This window comes from Pteropus alecto, unplaced genomic scaffold (genome assembly GCF_000325575.1).
Source record: "Pteropus alecto unplaced genomic scaffold, ASM32557v1 scaffold484, whole genome shotgun sequence".
NCBI lineage: Eukaryota > Metazoa > Chordata > Mammalia > Chiroptera > Pteropodidae > Pteropus > Pteropus alecto.
Genome location: NW_006435778.1, coordinates 774956 through 784857, shown reverse-complemented (window position 1 = coordinate 784857; position 9902 = coordinate 774956).

Here is a 9902-nt window from a genome sequence, read left to right as displayed (position 1 = left end):
CTTAAATTTTTTCCTCTGCCCTCTCTTGTTTCCCTCACTCATAAATCACTTACTCTTCCCAAAAGTACTCCTGCAATAAATGGCTTAAATCAGAACCTCCATGACCACCTCTGTTTTAGGGACCCCAGACTACCAAAGCCTTGCGTCCCTCATAACCAGCATCATCCAAGACCTCATGTCAGCAAGAATCCATCATCTTTCAAAATTTGGCTTTACCCAGTACCTAATACCTTGAAATGAATCCCTTTCTGTTTGAAATGAGCATTGCAGATTTTGTGGTCTGCAATAAAGAACTGTGACTAGTACAATGATCCACACCAGAAACAGCTACAGCAACTAACCATTAAGGGAACTGGAATCTGGCGTAGGAGTGGGATTGGTCTTCTGACCTGGTTGGGTTTGATAGCAATGAAGACCTTATTAGTATTAGAGGATGAGACAGTAAGGATTATCTATTATTTATTTATTTATCTATCTATCTATCTATCTATTTATTTATTTATTTATTGTTTTTATTTTTTAAAATAACATAGTGAACACCTATAAGTCCAACACTCATCTCAAGAGCTAAAATATTATCAGTAACTTAAGTCTACCCATGTGCTCCTCCCCTATCCAGAGCCCATGCCATCCTAAACGGTCATTGCTGAGGGTTTTATCACATATGTAGGTGTCTAAGTAAGATATTGTTTTGTTTTATTTGTTTTTGAGCTTTATGCAAAGAGTACTCTTTCGAGACTTGCTTTTTTGCTCAAAATTATATTGCTAAGATGGCATGTTGTGGTGTGTAAAGGAATAGCATTCCTTTTTAGTACTGTGCAGTATTCCACGTGTGAATATACCACAATCCATTCTGTGGTCAATGAGCATTCGATTTGTCCTATTTTTTTGTTCTTCAGTGGTACTGGCAATATTCTTATCACATGTCTCCTGGTGCACATGGCAAAAATTTCTCTTGGTTGTGTTCTTAAGAGTTGAATTCCTAGGTACGTATCTGTTCAATAACATAAAATAATGCCAAATTGTTTTCCAACATTGCTGTTCAATTTGCACACCCACTATTAACGTATAAGAGATTTCATTGATCACTGTTCTTTTCAGAAGATATTGTCATACTTAGTTTTTGCCAATTGAATGTAAGTAAAATGGTATCTCATTCTGATCTCGATTTACATTTTGCTGATTATTAATAAAGTTAAGCATTATTCATCATTTTATTGACCATATATTTTTCATTTTCTGAAAATGCCTTTTGTCAATTTTTCTACTGAATTGTTTCTCTTTATCCTATGTTTCATAAAATTTATTTATATATACTACATATTAATCCTGGCTTAGTTATATGTTACAAATATCTTCCCCATGCTTGTGGCTTGTATTTTTATTTCTTCCAAGGTGTCTTTTAATATAGCTATTAAAGATTATTTTGATTAATATTATAAATACTATTACACCAAACAATTCTCTAAAATTGGAATTATTATAAAATCTGATCACTGGTATTCTGATTTGTATTATTTAAATGGTTATAAACAGTTCTTGACTTTAGGAAATATAAAGTTCTTCCTAAAGACACCTAGTTAACATCCTTTCTCTTAAAAACTGCAGAAACTGTCAATCTATTTCCATATTTAACTATTTTAAAATTCTGAGTCACTGTTTTTGTACACTCAATTTGCAGTTGTCAAATTATCATTAATTATTACAGCATTTTACTCATGAAATACTAAATATGCATTTTTACTTTAACTGACAGAATTTCATCATATAAAGCAAAGAAGGACATTTTCGTTGAGTTACATCTTGAATGATTACCTATTTTTGAAAGTTAATATTCAGAAATTAATACTAAATCTAAATAACACGGCTTGCTTAATTTACTGATATTGTTATGCTGATGAGATGTGATAGAAATCTATATAATCATGATTATGGATCACACACAAGTTCAGATATGTCAGAACTGATACTGAAGTAGGTATTTGCCTATTGAACTGTCTGAGGGCTAAGGACAAGCCACAGCTGAAGAAGTGTGAGCCAAATACCCAGTCTGCAGCTAAGCTTTAGTGCATCCTTAATAAGAAATTGTTTTACATTGTACTTCATAAAAGTATTTCTATCTAGCCTTCTAAACATTTGCTTAGAAAGTTTCTAGCATGACAATGAACAAATATTGAAGATGATTGTTCTGGGTAATGGCATTTGGGTCAATTGAAAAAAAATTTTAGTACTTTCTGCATTAATTTTTATGGTGAGCATCTATCATTTTAGAGAATTTATTTAAAAATCTTTCCACAATCACAAAATCAATAATTACTTAACAATAGAGTTTACTGGTTTTGTTGTTCATTGCTGTGTTCAGAATATTATGCCTTTCTTGTTTTTCAGCTAACTTTTCTCATTTATTTTTTCACTTGGCCGAAGTACTTCCTCGAACAGTCATTTTAGAGAGGATACATGGGCAGTTGCGCTCGATATCCTCCATTTGCCCCTTTGGGTCCACTTTCTGCCTTTTCCACCTGCTGCGTGTTCCCCAGAGCCTGACCTTTCGGAATTACATCAGTGATCCCTGCTTCCTACCAGCATCCAATGCGGAGCTGGCTCCTGCAACCCTAATCCCTTCTCAGCAAAAGTCCAAACCGACGTCTCCCTGCTGAGATAGCCCTGAGATTCCTCTGGGGCGTGTTCTCCCTGCAACAGCCAGCCAAATAAACCTAACTTTGATTAACTGCAGGTGTGTTCCTGGTGGTCTTTTTTTTTTTTTTGCTAGTGGATTTGACATATCACACAAACTCATTTCCCCTGAATCTGTCTGGAGAAAAGAAAACTGCAAATTAAAAGCAGTTTTAATATTCTCAAGCTGTGTCTAAATCCCACAAAGAGTCAGAATACATCCAAGTGATATTTTCTAAAAAAAAAAAAAAATCAGATGGCAGCTGCCAAATCTTATGATTAATGATTTCTGGAGTAGCCGAAATGAAGAGTACTCCCAAATACTACAGAAGAAACAGTTTGGTCCTTACCTTTCTTACAACATGCCTATGAAAAATGGTATTTTCATGTCACATTGCAATGTCAACTAAGTAGAGGAAAAAGACTTAGTCTGCACCTGACATAAGGATCTGACATCATTCTTAATAATAGGGTGTTATGTGATTTTTTTCCATTTTGTTGGCATATAATTTAGATACAGTAAAGTATACAAATACAGATACCCTCATGTAATCACCACTCAGATAAAAAATAGAATAAGTTGAGCCTTCCAGAGAATTCTCTCGAGTCCCCTGCAAGTTAGTATCTTTCTCATGGGTAACTTCTACCTGGCCTTTACAAATGGCCACTAGTTGTGCTGGTGTTTAACTTCATATAATTGTAATCCTGTAGTATGGACTCTTTCATGTCTGATTCCTTTCAGTCGAAATTATGTGAGACTCACCCATGTTGCTCTACAGTAGTCTCCCCTTATCTATGTTTTTGCTTCCCATGGTTTCAGTAACCCACAGTCAAATGCAGTCTGAAAATTCAATGGAAAAATTAATGGAAAATTCAAGAAATAAACAATTCATAAGTTTTGAACTGTGTGCTGTTCTGAGTAGTGTGATGCAATCTTTTGCCATCCTGCCCCATTCCACCTGGGACATGAATCACCCCTTTGTCCATTGTATCTACGCTATATGCTACTCACCTGCCTGTTAGTCACTTAGTAGCCATCTCGGTTATCAGATTGACTGTCACAGGATCACAGCGCTTGTGTTCAGGTAACCCTTATACTAGCCTAACTCTACATCACAATGCCTCACCTCACCTCATCACAAAGGCAGTGTCATCTCACACCATCACAAGAAGAAGGGTGAGTACAGTACAATAAGGTATTTTGAGGGAGAGAGAGACCACATTCACATAACTTTTATTATCGTATATTGTTGTAACTGTTCTATATTATTATTAGTTATTGTTGTCAATCTCTTATTGTGCCTAATTTATAAATTAAACTTTCTCACAGGTATGCATGTATAGGAAAAACTGTTATATATAGGGTTCAGTGCTACTGTGGTCTCAGGCATCCACGGGGGGTCTTGGAACATACGGATAACGGGAGACTACTGTATTACCCATACTTTGTTCTTTATTGCCATGCAATGTTCCATTGTGTGACCACATCACAATGTGTTTACCCATTCTACTGTTGATGGATATTTGAGTTGTTTCTAATATGGGTTATCACGAATAAAGCTGCCATGCACATTCTCACCCATGTCTTCTGGCAGAAGCACTAATGTCTGTTGAGTATTATTCCAGGAGAAGACTTGCTGGTCATGAGATATATGTATGTTTAGCTATAGTAAATACTGTGGAATTTTTCCAAAGTGATTGTACTAGCTTATACTCTCAACAACAATGTAAGATTGTCCTGGTTTTCTTCATCTTTGACATTAAAAAATATATTTTTTTAAAATGACTGAAAAATAATGTTATCACTTTTAAATTTGAGAGGTATATAATGTTATCACTTTTAAATTTGAGAGGTGTGTATAAAATAAAAGATAATTTTTATTTTATTAAGATCAAATACACATGAAAATTATCTCTTTAAATTCTGTCTAATGTTAGAGTTAAAATACATTAAATTAAAATTCCGATCAAAAAATATTTTAATTATTTCTTTTGGGGGGAAAAATACTGACAATACCAAGTATCAAAAAGCATGTAGAGATTTTTGTGACAATGGGCCTTGGCAGTGGTATGCCGGTAACTATTTAACAAGTGGCTCTTTGAGAAAGAAATCCTGGTTGATAGAAGTTGCCAGTTTCTGTGGGTAAACACTTTTACCATGCCTGAACTCTCACACATTGCTGGTAAGAGTGTAAATTGGTTCAACCTCCTTATAAAACCATTTGATGCTATCTACTAAAGATGAACATATGCATAAGCTGGGAGACAGCAATTCCACTCCCAGATATGTGCATCAAAAGGTTTATATTATTTATAATAGAAAATTGAAAAACTAGAATGGATAAATGATTGTGCATTTATGCAATGGAATACTATACAGCAATGGAAATGGACAAGCTGCTACTACACATAAGAATACAGATGAATTGCACAAATACAGAAGAGTGTGTATCATATCATTCTAACTATATAAAATTCAGAAACAGGCAAAATTATTATATGAAGTTAGAAGTCAGGATGGTGGTTGCCTTGAAGACAAAAGGGTAGTGATGGGAGGCATCTTTATGAGCTAGTTGTTGTATGGACTGAATGTTTGTCCCCTAAAGTCCATATGTTAAAGCTCTAACCTCCAATGTGATGGTATTAGGAGATGGGGCCTTTGGTGGGTAATTAGGTTTGATGAGGTCATGAGGGTGAGGTCCCCATGATGACATTAGTGCCCTTATAAGAAAAGACCAGAGAGCTTTTCTCTTCCCCTTCTCCTCCCCCTCCCCCTCTCCCTCTCTTTTTCTCCACCATGTGAAAATACAAGAAGGTGAGTCTGCAAGCCAAGAGGGCTCTCATCAAGAACTTCATCTGCCAGCACCTTGATCTTGGACTGCCCAGCCTCCAAAACTGAGAAATAAATGTCTGAAGTTTGAGCCACCCAGTCTACGCTATTTTGCTTTAGCAAGCTAAGCAGACTACACCAGTTATGTTCACCCTGTTGTGTTCAAGTTGTAATGATGCATGAAGCGATATATTTATGACTTATAAACTTCTCTGTGTGAGTGATTTCAAGTAAAAGTTTATTAAACTAATATATTTATGTATTATTTGCACACACAAAACCAAAAACCTTAACATCATTATCAGAATAAATCAGCTTTTCAACATCTCTAATTTACAGATAAATATTACTGTGTTCATAAATTAAATTGTTATTAAATTATACCATGGCCAATCAAACACATAAGGACAATTTCACCAAGAGAAATTTAGGCTCACAATAAAGCAATTCATTTACATCCTGAAGGGAAATCATTCAAACAAAAATAATATTTACTAAATCCCCAAACACGAATTTTTAACCAACTAACTCTAAATCCAGTCATGTCAAAGGAAGTTTCAGGCTCGAAACACAAAGAGTGCGGTACCTTCTCAGAAGAAGAAAACATTAAACACACATTTAAAGACAAAAACATTCACCATTAAGAAGAAACCTCTAACTCATTTACTTTTATCTTCCCTCCCCCACCCCAAACCCTTCTATTTCCCCATCCTGACAAATGTGTCCCTTTATTTCACTGTGGGTATGATACCTTTTACTCCAGGCGAATTAAGGGAATCAGTGGAATCAGAGTATTTCTCAACCTAACTGGACATCCAGAATCACCAGGCACACATCCCATTCTGCTTGGAAGGATACTGGCTGTGCCTTCTTATTGAAATCACTTTACTTAGTCTACTTTAGGAGAGGGGGAAAGTTCCTATCTTCACAGCCTTTCGTTTTCTCACATTTTTTAATAAAATCTTTGGGCCACTGCCATCAGCTCCTCCCATGTTATGCCTCTATAACCATTTCCATGACTTTTGTGTGTTCAAGTTAGAAAAAGCCACATAGCACTCAACACACACACACACACACACACACACACACACACCCCACACACATAGTGTGCTCTCTTATGGGCCTGATTTTCTTTTTTTTATTATTATTATTTTTAATTACTTAATTAATTTTTTATGGTGACATTGGTTAACAAAATCCAATAAGATTCAGCTGTACACTTTAACAGTAAGGCATATATATATTTACTCTGTGTGTTCACCTTGCATAGTTAGATTTCTTTCTGTCACCACATATTTGACCCCCTTTACCCCATCTACCTTCCCCCTCCCACCCTCCACCCTCTGGTAACCACTAGTCTATTGTCCATGTCCATGACTCTTTGTTTGCTTGTCCTGTTCCTTTGTTGCTTTTAGGTTTATATCCCACATAGAAGTGATATCATGTGATTTTCAACTTATTCTGTCTGGCTTATTTCGCTTAGCATGATTATCTTGAGGTCCATCCACGTTGTCGCAAATGGCAGTATTTCATCTCTTCTTATGGCTGAGTAATATTCCATTGTATATATGTACCACAGCTTCTTTATCCAATCAAAGTGTTGCTTCCATGTCCTGGCCACTGTGAATAATGCTGCTATGAACGTCGGTGTGCCAATATCTTTTCGGACATGGGTTTTCAAGTCTTTGGGGTAAATACCCAGCAGGGGGATTGCTGGATCATATGGTAGATAATTCTTAGCTTTTTGAGGCAACTCCATACTGTTTTCCATAGTGGCTGTACCAATTTGCAGTCCCACCAGCAGTGTATGAGGGTCCCTTTTTCTCCACATCCTCTCCAACATTTGTTATTACTTGTCCTGTTGATTATAGCTATTCTAACAGGTGTGAGATGGTATCTCATTGTGATTTTAATTTGCTAGCGATGTTGAGGATCTTTTCATGTATTTGTTGGCCATTTGTATGTCCTCTAGGGAGAAGTGTCTGTTCGGGTCCCCTTGGGCCTGATTTTCTGACACTCTGGAGGCCAACTCCCTGGTAAATAACCTTGCCTTTCATGGATTTAGTTTACCTTAATTTGCCACATCCAAAACCTGATATTGAATAAATTCCTAAAGTGTCCACTAGAGGACACTATAAGCCCATCTCTGACACCCATTTGTGGCAGAATGGCTTCTGTGAATTCCCAGGAGAATTTTCCTCTTTCTATTTAACTCACCCATATTTTCCTATTTGATTATTTCTTATACTAAGCACCTAAGAAGGAAATAGGTGACGTGAATAAGGAAGGAAGTAGCACCCCTATTTATGCCCCTATTCTCGTGCCCCTGGTCCCAGGGCAAGATATTCTCACGATCCAGGCATTCTTTCCCTCAAAATGTATGTGACTGATGGCAGATGTGTTATTAGTGAAGTTGATTTGACTGTGTTAGATATTTGTCAATGCTCCAGGAAAAGTCAAAGGGTTGAGTTGGGTCTTGGGTCATCATCCAAACATAAAGGATTTGTCAGCTGTGGAAGCCCCATCTCCTGACCAGCAGGATCCTATCTAGACTAGTTCTCCTGGTCACCACTATCTCCTCCCTCCTCTGCCTCCTCCTCCTCCTCCCTTCTACCCCCACCCTTCACCTCAGGACCAGCTTTTATTGTTCTCTTTCCCCCAGGTTGTTATATCAAATATCATGACTAATATCTCATTAGCCCACTCAAAGGAAAGGGTTTCTTAATGTCATTAGCAGAATTGCTTTATCTTAGAAAGACAAAAATGGACAACCTTTTTAATGAAAACGTTTCTCTGACCAAGGCTTGTTTGTTAATACAACACTACTTCTTATTGTACATTTAAAAATAAAAACCAACATATCTAAACATACTCAAGATGGTGGCTATTGAGAGGGCATGTTTTTAAGCCAGACTGCCTTGGGTCAAATACTGAGTTTGCTATTACTAGCCGTGTGGACCTGTGTAAGTTACTTCACCACCTCTGTGCATCACTTTCCTCAGCTGTTCAAAGTGGAAAGTAAGAGTATCTACAGCACTGTTTTAATATTAGAAGAGTTGATACATATAGTTAATATATATTTATATGATGAATTAATATATAAAGTGCTTGAACTGACCTACAAGTAAGTACTCAATAAGTATTGGCTATTATCCTTCACCAAATTATGTAAAAAATTTCCCATACACAGGCTGACATCTGTTTTATTTTTCTTATATTCCATGGCAAGCTCATCCTAAACGGAATATCAATAACTTTTTTACCTACAACAAGACTGGGTGACAATGAATTATGCAAGGAGTGTCTGGATGGCACAAAACTGTGTCACATTAGCTAGTAATGACATTGGTAGGTTGTATGCAACTTGGTAAGAATGATTCTGGGGTGTTGAAGACAGTGGCTAGAGAATGTTGGATGGTAAATGACTGTGGCAGATATACACTGAATGAAAATAGGTTCAGGGTTAATTAAATTGAGGTCAAAATAGTTTCAGGATAACACTGGGTTGTGTGTGCAACTGGGTTATAGTTGAGAAAAGATTTGAGTGACATAAAGTTGTGGTAAGACAAGATCTGAATAAAACCAAGTTTTCATGACAATGATGTTAGGCAGTGGTATGCTGGTAACTACTGTGTTTCCAAGAAAAACAAGAAACTCTAATTAGTAACATTTTCTTATTCTGTGGTATAAATACTCCCATAATGGCATTTTCAAGCTACCAATGAAATATCATGATAAGCCACTTAGGAGGGCTAAGAGAAGAGACTGGGATTTAGCTTTGAGCACCTCCACCATTTCCAGGGTTGGTAGAAGAAAAGAAACCAGCAAAGTAGACTGAAAATTTGCCACCAGAGGGAAAGGAGTTAAATCAAGAGACTACGTTGTCAAAAAAGCTAGAGAAAAAGTGTGATAAGAAGGAGAGTGGTCAACAGACTTGAATATTTCTGAGGTGTTAAGACAGATTAGCTCACAGAAGCAACTGTGCACCATGAAGTCACCCATAATCCCTGTGGACCAGATGCTGTATCAACTCAGGTTCACCCACAACCCCTGGTGAAGGGGCATCTGTCATCTAGGCCTGCTCAGCTTCCCTTCCCTTATAGGTAACAGCATGCCCTCTCCTGCAGGAAAAAAGTCTCCTCCCCAGTCAGGTGGTTCTGATCTCAGTCATGGTATCCCGCAACACATGGGCGATCACATGACCCAAGCTAAGCCAATCAGAGCCAGTCTTCTGGATTTATCAGTACTGAAGCAGGGAAAAGCTTATGTCTTGTCTTCTGATATCACTAAGCTGGCATGATATAAGAGTTTTGGAGCTGATTTTGGCCTTGTGATTTCCCACAATGAAAGAAGTCTGTCTCAAGTAGAAACTAATGAGAAAAGGGAAGGAATGTTTGAA